The sequence below is a fragment of the Somniosus microcephalus genome, unplaced genomic scaffold (assembly GCF_052327205.1).
Source record: "Somniosus microcephalus isolate GS21.2 unplaced genomic scaffold, FLI_Smic_1.0 unresolved_chr5, whole genome shotgun sequence".
Lineage (NCBI taxonomy): Eukaryota > Metazoa > Chordata > Chondrichthyes > Squaliformes > Somniosidae > Somniosus > Somniosus microcephalus.
The window spans coordinates 34555493-34568253 of NW_028225183.1; the positions used below are offsets into that span (position 1 = coordinate 34555493).

The following is a 12761-nucleotide window of genomic DNA, read 5'->3' on the forward strand; positions in this document are numbered from 1 at the left end:
AGGAAGAGGTCCCCTTTAAATAACGTCCCCCCAATCCCACAGCGACTGAGAAGCGCTCCAGTCAACCTGTCTTTGGGTGCGCCAGGTGGAAAGGAGGAGACGCCACTCAATTTCCATTCCGGGGCATCACAAGGGTGTTGCACTCTCGAACGACGTCAAGATCTCCGTGCGCAGGAGATCGGCTGGTATTAGTTAGCACCGCCGCAAAATGTCCGGTCAATTTCGCTGGAGGTGCAGATATCACTGCACCCAGGTGCTAATTGCTTTGCGGCCAAATTGGCACCCTCTTAAGGCGATAACAGGTGGCGCAACCAACATAATTTTTCCCCCAAAGTTTCTAGTTACAAATGTCATTTCTTGCTGACTTTGAACCAGCAGACATTTTACAGAAGTGAAGGCAGTGCCTTTTGTACCTCTGTACCGAATGAGGCACTGCTGACTGTTGAGGCAGCATCAACAGTGTGGAAAGTTGAAAAGTTGATGAGGAGCAAGTATTGCTTCGCGTGGTTGCTTTGATTGGTAGCATTTCAAAAGCTCCAGAATGCACTCTTCCCTGACTGGGAATTGAACCCAGGCCATGGTGATAAACACGCTGAACCCTAACCACTAGGGATACTGCAGGAAGCTTCCTGCCAGGAAGCACCGCAACACAATCTTTCCACCTTGAAGCTTTGAAATTCAGATCACTTTCACACCAGGCAAACCTTTCGTACAAGATGACATTTTTCAGGCGAGGTCACAAAGGACATGTTCGCAAAAGCACAGCACCAAGTGCAGGTAGGCAGCCACTTGACATCTATCTCCTTCTGTGCTTTTCTCAGAGACAGAGACATACAGTCAGAGAGAAGCCGTCGGGGTATTGAATACTCACCACTATAATATCAAGGACAATGCAGAGGAAATGGTTCTGCAGTGCTTGAGACAAAGACTCAAACACACACAAAATACCCGTGTGTGCTCTCCTTGTGTGAGTATGTCTCAGATATCCATCTGTGTGTCATAGATTCATGGCGGCCTGCAACACAGCGGGAGGCCATTCGGCCAATCGTGCCAGTGCTGTCTCTTTGAAAGAGCAGTTGTGCATGGTCCCGCACCACCGCTTTTTCTGCGTATACCTGTTATTTCATTTTCTCTGTCCTCTCTCCCTCCTCAGTGCCCCACATAAAAGGGAAAGAGAAGGAGAACTCTATACTAACGAGGAATTGGGGCAGCGAGTTGTTATTTAGTTCTTCATATGTCAGTACGTCTTTTAAAATTATTTTAGTTTATATTTTTATGTTCAACTTTTCCAAGGAGCATTTTAAGGAGCTGCCCACAGGTTTAAAATTGAGGATGTTAAAAGTCCTCGTCATCGGGTAATTGAACCCTGGCCACCCGCGGGGATACTCACCACTATTCTAATGAGGAATTGAGAGATACAGATGCTGGCAGAGCAAGAATCGACATGTGAGCAGAGGGACAAAGAGGCAGAGGGGACAGTAATACGAATAAGAGCAGAAGATGTAGGAGCAGGAGTAGGCCATCCGCCCCTCGAGCCTTCCCCGCCATTGAATATGGTCGTAGCTGATCAGATCCTCGACTCAACGCCACTTTCCCGCCCACTCCCCGTAACTTTTGACTCCACTGCAGCTCAAATTTACGTCTATCTCCACATTGAATATAATCAATAACTCCGCCTCCAGAGCTCTCCGGGGTAGAGGATTCCAAAGTTTCACGACCCTCTGAGAGAAGAAATTCCTTCTCATCTCCGTTTTAAATGGGCGACCCCTTATCCTGAAGTTTTGCCCCCTTGTTCTAGATTCCCCCAGGAGGGGAAACATCCTCCCTGCGTCTACCCTGTGAAGCCCCTTCCGAATCATATACAGAGACAAAGAGGGAGACAGAGACAAAGATAGACATAGAGAGCAAGAGCCTCAGTTTGACGTCTTACAGACTGGTCCGAGGGATAAGCTACTTGTGTTATGTTGAGAGTCTGGAGAGGCTGGGATTGTTTTGCTCTGAAGGTTAAGAGGAAATTTAATAGTGGGTTTCAAACTTACAAGGGGTTTTGATAGAGGAAATATGGAGAAATGCTTTCCAGTGGCAGGAGGGATGGTAACTGTCCTGTTTTGCACACGTTGTAGAAAAATAATAAATTGCAGGACAACGGAGTACTACAGTTTAAACTCTTTTAATGAAGCATCAGGTCTGTCTGACTCACAACAGTACAGCACCGTGTGGACAAGTTGGTGTCAGGACACTGGGACTTCCCATACAATAGCAGTCCTTACAGATGCCTGCAGGCCAACGACAACTCAGCATGTGATCACATGTGAATATAATAGGAATTCCTTACAGATGCCTGCGGGCCAATGATAAATCAATATGCAAATGTTTCATCCCCTTTCTTTCAAAAGAAAACTGTGATGCATTACTTTTGAACTTTTCTTCTACATAATGTTCTCAGTAGCATCAACATATAAGTAAACTCAACATTTAACTAACACTGAAAACATCTCAACGTTTCATAACGATGTACTGATTTTTTTTTCGGGCAGCTATCTGCCTACACGATTTGACAGTTCACAAGTCAAGGATAACTCTAGGCTTGACCTCTCGTCCCGACCTTGTGTGGTATGCAACTGAGCATGCTTCTGAATCGGTGAACAATTATGGAAAGGTTTAGGTGCAGGTAAGTATAATGTGTTTTTATATTGCTCTGTTCATCACACTCTGTTGAACTGACCCTTCTCATCGGAATGACGGTGTTGTTTCTTGGTGTCCAGGAGGTGCCTGCAATTGCGGCGGTACACCTGTCCTTCTGGGTTGCAGATATGATACGATCGCTCAGTGTCAGCTGACTGGATGACGACTGCTGGCATCCAATAGTCATACTCTTCGATTCTGATGGATTCTCCATTGTGCAGTGACGGCAGTAGTCTAGCTGACCTGTCATAGTTCTCTTTTGGTGTTTCTGTATCTGTACACGTTTTGCATGCACTTGCTTGCAGCTGACAACCTGCCAGGGCCTGTCTGGGATACGGTGAGCTATCATGGGCTCTTTGACATTTGCTGGGCGGCGTTCAAGACAAATGGAACATTTTCTGACAATGTCCTCAATGTGTTTGCACATTCCGGGCCAAAACATAATGTCACGTGCTCTTTGTTTGCACTTTTCCATGCCCATATGTCCAGCATGAATTTTTGTCAACATCTCTTCTCTGAGACTGGTAGGAATGATGATTTTCTCCCCGTTGAAAACGACTCCATTGATTTTTGACAGTTCATCTCTGTGGTTCCAGAATTCAGATATGCCCTGAGGTCATTTCCTCCTTTCCTCAGGCCATCCTTCATGTATGACTTTGCTCAGCAGTGTGAGTTGTGCATCTTTCTCTGTTGCTGCTCGGATCTCCTTCAGTTTTGTGTCACTCACAGTTAAGCTGTTGTAAACCATGTGCACCTGCACATCCATGCCTTCACTGAGTCTGCTTTCCTGGTAGCTAACAGACTTTCTGGAGAGCGTGTCTGCGACAGGAATGTCTTTGCCTGGACGGTGAATGATTGTGAAGTCATACTTCTGTAGCTGAAGGATCATTCTCAGTAGCCTTGGTGGGGCTGCGGCTCGTGTTTTCCTCATGATTGACTCGAGGGGCTTGTGGTCGGATTCCACAAGGACTTGTCGGCCACAGACATACTGATGGAAACGCTTACATCCGAACAGAATTGCATATAGCTCTTTCTCGAATTGAGCATAGTTGATTTCACTGTCTGTGAGGGATCTGGAAGCATAGCCGATGGGCTTTCCTTCTTGCAGTAATACTGTGCCTAGTCCGTACTTTGATGTGTCCACCTGTAGTCTGATCTCTTTGTTGCGGTCGAAGTAGGCAAGAACAGATCCTGGTTCTCTGGTGATTAGGTCTTTCATTTTCTGAAATGCTGTGTCATGTTGTTTGTCCCGCAGGAACTCAAAGGATTGTTTGAGCAACTGACGCATGGGTGCTTTGATTTCGGAGAGGCTCGGAGCAAACTTGGCTAAGCAGTTAACCATGCCTAGTACTGTCTCTAGCTCTGCGCGGTGCTTTGGCCGCTTCATCTTCTTGATGGCAGAGATTTTCTCTGGATCCGACTTAAAGCTGATGTCGGAAATAACTGATCTCGGTGGATCCGATTATGCTTTTCTCCGGGTTGAGCCGGATGACTTTCTCCCATGATCTTTGTAGCATCGCACGGAGGTTCCTGTCATGTTCCTCTCTATTCCTGCCATAGATGAGGATGTAATCTAAGATTGTGACGACTCCATCGAGGCCTTCAAAAGTTTCGTCGATCTTCCGGTGGAATTCATCCTGAGCTGATATAAGACCAAATGGTAAACGCAGAAATCGGTAGCGTCCAAATGGTGTGTTGAACATTGTTAGCTTAGATGACTCTTCCATGAGCTTGATAGTCCAGTATCCTGATTGTGCGTCCATTACACTGAAGTAACGTGCTCCCACTAGCTTGGGTGTGATGTCATCTAGCGTTGGTAGAGGGTAGTGAGGGCGTTTGATAGCTTTGTTCGAATCTCTGGGGTCGAGGCAGACTCTGAGCTTTCCTATGCGTGGTTTGTCAACCATTACTTCCGCGTTGACCCACTCTGTCGGTTCTGTTTCCCGGACGATGATTTCTGTATTCTCCATGCTCTGCAGCTCCTCCTTCAGGCGACTACGTAGAGCAAGGCGTATCCTTCTCGGTGGGCAAACCACAGGGGTTGCTGCTGGGTCAAGGTGAATAGTGTATTCAGCAGGGAATAGTCCGATTCCTTTGAAAACGTCAGCAAACTCCTCCACGACTGTCTTCTTCTCAACTGGTGCTGTCAATGATAGCACTAGCTTGACGAGATCCATGTCCAAACATATCTTTAGACCTAGCACTGGAGGTGCTTATGTGTCAAAAATGTAAATGTTCAACATCATGTCGCTTTCTTTGTACTTGCATTTCATCATGCATGTGCCTTTTACATTGAGCTGCTCACCCCGCTAGCCGGTCAGTCTGCGTGAGGTGGGCTGTAGCTCAAAATCATCCTTCAAGCTGTGATACTCACTCAGAGGAACTACATTAACCTGAGATGCAGTGTCTAGTTTAAAAATACACTCTTTGCCCTGTTTTCCTATCTCAATATCGGCAAAAGCTTGCTCAGTCTATGAAATCTGTTTTTTCTGTGACACAAAATCAATAAACAGATCATCTGCATTTGGCTCTCTATCTGGCATTTGGCTGTCACTCACTGTGTCTACCATTTTTCCGGAAACCGTCCTGCAAACTTTGGCAAAGTGGTTCCGTTTACCACATTTAGTATATTGTCTTCCTTTGGCAGGGCAGTACTGCTTTTCTCCATGGCAGTTGTTCCCACAATATCCACAGTTTTTGAAGCGTTTTATGTCTGTGTCGCCCATTTTTAGAACTCTCGCTGTTCTTTTAAAGAAGCATCAGGTCTGTCTGACTCACAACAGCACAGCACCGTGTGGACAAGATGGAGTCAGGACACTAGGTGTTCCCAAACAATAGCAGTCCTTACAGATGCCTGCAGGCTAAAGACAACTCAGCATGTGATCACATGTGAATATAATAGGTATTCCTTACAGATGCCTGCGGGCCAATGATACATCAAGATGCAAGTGTTACAGTAACCAGAGGAAACCGAGTGAAGATAACCAGCAAAAGAAACAGAGGGGAGATGAGGTTAATTGTCTTACGCAGCAAGGGCTCAGGCCTAATGAATATCTTAATGCTCAGGATAAGTTATCACTGCCCACGGCCCAGGCACTCTCTCATTCCAGTCAAGGACACTTAGATAAGATTCAAGGGTTGCATTTTTCTCACTGGCAATGAATTGTTTGAAAGCCATGCTGTGAGATGCTAAGGCTGTTAGGGAGATGCAGTTCAAGAAGATGCCTGGAAGACTAATGATATGCTGACTGTTCTGTCATTGTGAGCTGGAGTTAAATGCGGGCATGTAAACATTTAGATTGTCTAGTTCCAAATATAATGTCCTGCTGACTGCAGGCATTTTACAGAAGTGTATATTGTACCTCTGGACCGAATGATGTGCTTCTGGTTGTTGAGGCAGTCGCAGCGAAGTGGAAAGTTGAAAGTTTTCTCAGGAGCGAGCATTGCTTCACGGGGGTCTGCAGAAGGTGACCATTCAGCACAGCATTTCCGTAGTGGATTGGTCAGCACGGTCGCCAAACATGTGAAAGATTTCCCGGTTCGAGACCGAGTGGAAACATTTTGAAATCATATTCAATTAACTAGTAGAAAAATGGAAAATTTCTCATTCTTGGTTCAATGTTTAAAGCCCTGTTACATTTGTTGTTTCTCTGTGCAGTCTTCTACACATTCAAAGTCTACAGTGTCTCTCACTCCCTCCCCTTTCCAGCCCTGATCTTGCAGAAAGCCCCTCTCAATGCTGCATATTCCGACTGCTTTCAGTTGATTTGTGAGAGATTATTAAAGGATCCTGCAGCATTGCCTCTGTTCACAACAGCAGATCTAAGCCGCGTTTCTGCAAACTACTGGCCATGTTCTCCAGAATTCCAAGGCGTATAAGGAAATCAAGCATCAAAATCCCTTTCATTAGCCACAGGTGTTCAGACAATATTCTGAACACAAAGCGTGTTAGTCCTTGCCAATATTTCTTGTCCATTTCCCAGTGTTTCCCAATTCTGCCTGTCTCTCTGTTTCTGTTTATTCTGTGTGTGGCCACTTGTGCGTTGATTTTGAACGAATACCTGCGTTTTTGTCTGCTTGCTGCTTTAAACAAATGAGGGCATCAGGCGCTTCTGTGCATGATTCTGGGGAATGATTGAAACATGCCTTAGAGCAATGTCAGGTTCCTCTATCCCCATTCTCAATGTTAATGGAGCTGAGCACTTGAGTGCAAATGCCAAGGCTGAAGCGCATAAAGCCACCTTTAGCCAGAAGTGCAGAGGATGATCCATCTCGGCCTCTTCCTGAGGTCCCCACCATCACAGAAGCCATTCTCAAGCTAATTCGATTCACTCTATGTGATAGCAAGTAACGACGGAGCACACTGGAAAAAGCAAACGCTAATGGGACCCTACATAATCCTGGCTGTCATGCTGAAGACTTGTGCTCCAGAGTTAGCCACGTCTCTAGCCAAGCTGATCCAGTACAGCTACAGCACTGGCATCTATCTGACAATGTGGAAAACTGCTCAGGTATGTCTTGTCCTTAAAAAGCATGATAAATCCAATCCGGATAATTACTGCCCATTCAATCTACTGTCAATCATCAGCAAATTGATGGAAGGTATCATCAACATTGCTATCAAGCAGTACCTATTCGGCAATAACCTGCTTACCAATGCTCAGCTTTGGTTCTGCCAGGACGACACAGCTCCAGACCTCATTACAGCCTTGGTCCAAACATGGAAAAAAGAGCTGAAATTCAGAGATCAATTCAGATTGACTTCCCTTGACATCAAGTCCGCACTTAACCGAGTGTGGCATCATGGAGCCCTCGTAAAATTGCAGTCAATGGGAGACGTGGGGGTTGTGGGGCTGTCGGGGGGAAACTCTCCACTGGCTGTAGCCATAACTAGCACAAGGGAAGATGGTTGTCGTTGATGGAGGTCAATCATCTCAGCCCCTGGATATCGCTGTACGAGTTTCTCAGGGGAGTGTCCTAGGCCAAATCATCTTCAGCTGCTTCATCAATGACATTCCCTCCTTCATAAGGTCAGAAGTGGGGATATTCGCTGATGATTGCACAGAGTTCAGTTCCATTCGCAACTCCTCATATAATGAAAATTTCCATGCCCGCATGCAACAAGACGTGTATGACATTCAGGCTTAGGCTGTTAGGTGGCAAATTACATTTGTGCCGCACAAGTGCCAGGCAATGACTGTCTCCAACAAGCGAGAGTCTAACCATCGATCTTTGACATTCAATGGAACAAGCATCACCGAATATCTGGCCATCAGCATTGCAACAATGCGATGCGCCTTTATTATATCCAGCTAGTTCAGTCGGTAGTGCGGTGCGATGTTTAATTTCAGTCACGTGGTTCGAGACCCACGTGAGACTTATGATTGATTTAAAGTTTTAGGTTGCTTACACGGGAAAGCGACATTAATTAACTGATAACCTTCTTTTGCAAGACGAAGGTAATGTTAACTGAGGGAGAGTCGCTACTTCAATAATCTGTTAACTGTTAAACCATACCCCATGTTATACACTGAATTTAGAATCATTGAATCACAGCAATGGTTACAGCACAGTGGAGGCCATCTGGCCCATCGAGTCCATGCCTCCTCTCTGCAAGAACACTTCAGCTAGTCCCACTCCCCCGCCCTTTCCCGGTAGCCCTGCAATCTTTTATCCAGCAGGTACTTATCCAATTCCATTTCGAAAGGCACGATTGAATCTGCGTTCATCATGCTTTCAGGCAGTGCATTCCAGATCCTAACCAATCGCTGCATAACTTTTTTCCTCAAATACGCCTTTGGACCTTCTGCGAATCAGTTTAAATCTGTGTCCTCTGGTTCTCGACCATTCCACAAATAGCATCAGCTTCTCTCTATCTACTCTGTCTAGAGCCCTCACGATTTTGAGCACCTCAATCAACTCTCCTCACAATCTTCTCTGCTCCAAGGAGAACAAATCCAGCTTCTCCAGTCTTTCCACGAAACTGAGTTCTGTCATCCCTAGAACCATTCTTGTAAATCTCTCCAGCACACTCTCTAACGCCTTCACATTCTTCCTAAAATGTTCTGCCCAGAATCCTCCCTCTGAGTCCTAACCAGTGATTTATAAAGGCTTTGCATTACCTCCTCGGTGGTGTACTCTATACCTCTATTAATTAAGCCAAGGATCCCGTATCATTTTTCACAGACTTCTCAACTTGTCCCGCCATCGTCAAAGATGGATAAATACACCCGAGGTCTCTCTGTTCCTGCATCCCAATTAAAATTATTGCATTTAGTTTATATTGCCTCTCCTCATTCTTCCTATCAAAATGGATCACTTCACACATCTCCGTGTTAAATTACACCTGCTATGTATCTGACCATTTCACCACTCTATATATGTCCTCATGAGGTCTGTTATTTTCCGTTCTTCAGCAGTGTTTGAAATTATGCCTAGTATACCCAAGCCTAGGTCATTAATATATATCAAAATGAGCAGTGGTCCTAATACCGGCCCCTGGGTGATACCACTGTATACTTCCCTCCAGTCTGAAAAACAACCGTTCACCACTATTTACAACTGACACCCACATTGTTATAAGCACCACACACATATACGCAACGACAAACAAACTTGCATTTATATAGCGTCTTAAAAGTAGTAAAACATCACAACACGCTTCACAGGAGCGACTTTCAGACAGAGCTTGACACCGAGCCACATAAGGAGATATTAGAACAGATGACCAAAAGCTTCTTCAAAGTGGTAGAATTTAAGCAGCGTTTTAATGGTGGAAAGAGAGGCGGAGCCTTTTTGGGAGGTAATTCCAGAGGTTAGGGCTTGGCTCACAAACCCACAGCTTATATTTTTACACAGCCTTGATTTTAGATCTGAGTATAGAAACATAGAGTCATGGAAACATAGAAGATAGGAGCAGGAGTAGGCCATTCTGCCCTTCAAGACTGCTCCGCCATTCAATGAGATCATGGCTGATCATCAAAATTCAGTACCGGGTCCCTGCTTTCTCCCCATATCCCTTGACCCCTTTAGCCTTAAGAAATATATCTAAAATTTCTTGTATATATTTAATTATTTGGTTGGAACTGCTTTCTCTGGTAGAGAATTCCACAGGTTCACCACTCTCCAGTTGAAGAGATTCCTCCTAATCTCAGTCCTAAATGGCTTAAACCTCATTCTTAGAGTGTGACCTCTGGTTCTGGACTCCCCCGCCATCGAGAACAGCCTTCCTGCATCTAGTCTGTCTAGTCCTGTTAGAATTTTATAAGTTTCAATGTGATCCCCCCTCAATCTTCCAAACTCTAGCGAATATAAGCCTAATCGACCCAATCACTCTTCATACGTCATTCCTGCCATCCCAGGTATCAGCCTGGTGAATCTTTGCTGAACTCCTTCCATGGCAAGAACATCCTTCCTCAGATAAGGCGACCAAAACTGCACACAATACTCAAGGTGTGGTCTCACGAAGGCCCTGTACAAGTGCAGCAAGACATCCTTGCTCCTCCACTCGAATCTTCTCGCTATGAAGGCCAGAATACCATTTGCCTTCTTAACCACCTGCTGTACCTACATGCTTACCTTCAGCGACTGGTGCACAAGGACACCCAGGTCTCGTTGCAATTACCCTTTTCCCAATCTATTGCCGTTCAGATAATAATCTGCCTTCCTGTTTTTGCCACCAAAGTGGATTAACTCGCATTTATCCACATTATACTGCATCTGCCATGATTCTGCCCAATCACCCAACCTGTCCAAATCATACTGGAGTTTCCCTGCATCCTCCTCACAGCACACATGCCCACCCAGCTTTGTGACGTCTGCAAATTTGGAGATATTATATCTAGTTCCCTCGTCTAGATCATTTATATATTTTGTGAATGGCTGGTTTCCTAGGACCGATCCCTGCAGTACCCCACTAGTCACTGCCTGCCACTCAGAAAAAGACACGTTTATTCCAACTCTTTGCTTCCTGTCTGTTAAACAGTTCTCTATCCAACCAACACCTTGCCCCCAATCCAAGGTGCTTTAACTTTACATGCTACTCTCTTAGGCGAGACCTTATCGAAAGCCTTCCGAAAGTCCAAATGCACCATATCCACTGGTTCTCCCTTATATATTCTACCAGTTCCGTCCTCAAGAATATCCTGTAGATTTGTCAAGCATGATTTACCTTTAGTAAATCCATGTTGACTTTGTCCGATCCTGTGACTGTTTTCCAAGTGCTCTGCTATTACATATTTTATAATTGACTGTAACACTTTCCCCACTACCGATGTCAGGCTAACTGGTCTATATTGCCCTGTTTTCTTTCAAATACCTTTATTAAAGAGTGGGGTAACATTAGCTACTCTCCAATCCATGGGAACTGTTCCAGAATCTACAGAATTTTGGAAGATGACCGGCAATGCGTCTACTATTTCTAAGACCACTTCTTTAAATACAATGGGATGTAGATTATCAGGCCCTGGGGATTTATCGGCCCTCAATTCTGGCAATTTCCCTAACACCATTTCACTACAAATACTGATTTCATTCAGTTCCTCCCTCTCATTAGACCCCATTTTCCCCGACCTCTCTGCGAGGTTATTTGTGTCCTCCTTTGTGAAGACCTAATCAACGTATGTATTTCATTGGTCAGCCATTTCTTTGTTCCCCGTTAAAAATTCCCCTGATTCTGACTGCAAGGGACCTATGCACCACTTCACTAATCTTTTTGTCTTCTCATATCTATAGATGCTTTTACAGTCAGCTTTTACCTTCCCTGCAAGCTTACTCTCATACTTTACTTTCCCCCACTTAATTAACCCCTTGGTCATCCTTTACTGACTCAAAAACTGCTCACAATCCTCTGGTTTTCTGCTTTATCTGGCCAATGTATGTGTCAGTTCCTTGGATCTTATGCTATGCCTAATTCCCCTTGTTAGCCACGGTTGAGCCATCTTTCCTGTTTGATTTTTATGCCAGACAGGGATGAACAAATTCTGTAGTTCATCCATGTGATCTTTAAATGTTTGCCATTGCCAAACCACCATCAACCATTTAAGTAATGTTCCCCAATCCATCCAAGCCAACTCATGCCTCATACCATCGTAGATTCCTTTATTTAATTTCAGGACCCTAGTGTCTGCGTCAACTACGTCATTCTCCATCTTATTGAATAATTCTATCATGTTATGATCGCTCTTCCCCAAGGGACTTCACACAACGAGATTGCTAATGAACCATTTATCATTACATAATAACCATTAAAAGATGGCCTGATCTATATTTGGTTCTTCGACATATTGGTCCAGGAAACCATCCTGTATACACTCTAGGAATTCCTCCTGCACAGTATTCTTACTAATTTGGTTAGCCCAATCTATATGCAGATAAAAGTCACCCATGATAACTGTTGTGCCCTTATTGCACGATTCTCTAATTTCCTTTTTAATGCCATCCCCAACCTCACCACTATTGTTTTGGTGTCTGTATACCACTCCCACTAACGTTTTCTCCCCCTTGGAATTTCGCAACTCTACCCATACAGATTCCACATCATCAGATGTAATATCCTTCCTTACTATTGTGTTAATCTCCTCTTTAACCAGCAACAATATCATATTTCCTTTTCCTTTTTGACTGTCATTTCTGAATATTGAATACCCCTGGATGTTGAGTTCCCAGCCTTGATCACCCTGGAGCCATGTCTCCGTAATCCCAATCATATCATACCTGTTTACATCTATTTGCACAGCTAATTCATGCACCTTATTATGAATGCTCCTCGCATTAAGACACAAAGCCTTAAGGCTTGTTTTTTTAACACTCTAATTCCTTTTAGAATTGTTTTTTACTGTAGCCCTGTTTGCTTTAAACCCTTGATTTCTCTGTCTGCCTCTTTTGCTTTTCTCCTTCCTCTCTGTTGCTTCTATCCGTGCTTTCCTTTCCTCTGTCTCCCAGCACTTGTTCCCAAACCCCTGCCATTATCGTTTAAACCCTCCCCCAGAGCACTACCAAAAACGCCCCCTAGGACATCGGTCCCGATCCTGCCCAGATGCAATACCGTCCAGACTGTACTGGTCCTAGCTTCCCCA

The 12761-nt window shown here is 44.6% G+C and overlaps 1 pseudogene; it reads right to left on the reverse strand.

Annotated features, from left to right (window-relative positions):
* Nucleotides 1–11592: 11592 nt before the first annotated feature.
* Nucleotides 11593–12651, reverse strand: LOC147087888 (uncharacterized; annotated as a pseudogene).
* Nucleotides 12652–12761: the final 110 nt, after the last annotated feature.